Source organism: Limulus polyphemus, unplaced genomic scaffold (genome assembly GCF_000517525.1).
Source record: "Limulus polyphemus unplaced genomic scaffold, Limulus_polyphemus-2.1.2 Scaffold1088, whole genome shotgun sequence".
NCBI lineage: Eukaryota > Metazoa > Arthropoda > Merostomata > Xiphosura > Limulidae > Limulus > Limulus polyphemus.
The window spans coordinates 121,330-123,010 of record NW_013666698.1 but is presented as its reverse complement, the minus strand read 5'-3'; positions in this window follow the sequence as shown (position 1 = coordinate 123,010).

The window sequence follows — 1,681 nt, the reverse complement described above, 5'->3', positions numbered from 1 at the left end:
TTCTCGCTACAAACTTTAGTACACGGTAATTCCACAGTCAGTACGTTTCTCGTTACTTTAAACTTAACAATTCTTATAATACACGCTATAAATCACAGAGAATCACAATCTCGATAAATTTGCTCTCTACGAGTGAAAAACACACACTAGCTCGAAACAGAACCGTAAATTACCCGGAACTCAAAGTAACTACCATTCGCTTTATCATACATTCATCCACTGGCTTTCTTGCCAGGCTTATATACTAACGAGAGGGTCATCTTCAAAACACGCGAACTTCCCCGATAATTCGAGAAACTCAGTCACGCTTGCGCCAGCAGCGTCACGTGACTTCCGCTGTCGTAACATATTGTTTATTAACGTTGGTTTACTGTTTTTATTTGTCTGTGTGTTTTTGTTGTTGTTGTTTTTTGTAAGTGATAACATTTGTATTTTACTTGTTTGAAAGTTATATTCAGATTTCTGTTATGGCTGTATTTTAATAAACTGTTTTTTGTGGGACCCTGGTTGTAGTAGTGTTTTGTTTTAATTCATTACAAATGTATGAATTTCCACTCACGCATTAATGTCAACTTCATATAGAATGGAAAGCCTTGAAAATAAAGTTATTTTGACCGATTATTTTTTATTTCATAGTGTAAGTGCGTTTGTTTGTTTTTTCGGCCTGGCATGACCAGGTGGTTAGGGCGCTGGACTCGCAATATGCGAGTCGCGGGTTCGAATCCCCGTTCCACCAAACATGCTCGCCCTTTCAGCCGTAGAGGCGTTATAATGTTTGGTCAATCCCACTATTCGTTGGTAAAAGAGTAGCCCAAGAGTTGGCGGTGGGTGGTGATGACTAGCTGCCTTCCCTCTAGCCTTACAGTGCTAAATTAGGGATGGCTAGCGCAGATAGCTCTCGTGTAGCTTTGCGCGAAATTCAAAACAACCAACCTTTTTTTTTTTTTCATAGAATGTGTGTGTATATTTATTATTATACTAAAATGCTAGAATTTAATACCACGAAAGACTTTGTTTCTTGCTCGTTTAATAATATTACATCCCTTATATTTTCAAAGTGCTTGCATGAAATACAGTATGAAGATTTCCAGTTATTATTACAGAAAAAATTAAAAGTACATAATGAAGCATGGTGGATCACTTACTTAACGAACAGAGAGTTAAACAGCTCTTGATCCAAACATAGTGCATATTTTCTAAAATATAACTATTTTCAGACAAAAATGTGATTGTGCGGAATAGCCAACTAGACATAATCCCGGCTTTAGTGGTTAGGCAACTGCCTAGTAGAGTAAACTCGATAAGTTTCTATATTAATTTTACTACAATAGAATTAACTATCTCGCGCTCACTTTAAGTCACTTATTTAAAAATTGTTCAAAGACACATTTATAATCAATATAAATATGAAATTAACTTCTATTAAATTCAAGAAACTAGAATTTAAAGAAGTAATTTAGGTAACAAAAACAACAAGAAAATTTATCTAACTAAAAAATTAAATTACTGTTTCTATTATTATTCAATAACTGCTGAGAATTTAATACATCAGTAAATTGTTTACATCAGCATTTAGTTTCATGTAACTAGAAACGTAATGTGCATCATTAGTCAATAGAGGATTTGTTGTTAAAATTATCTACAGTTTAATACTGTTTAATCTAGAGGTTTGCTTAATGAG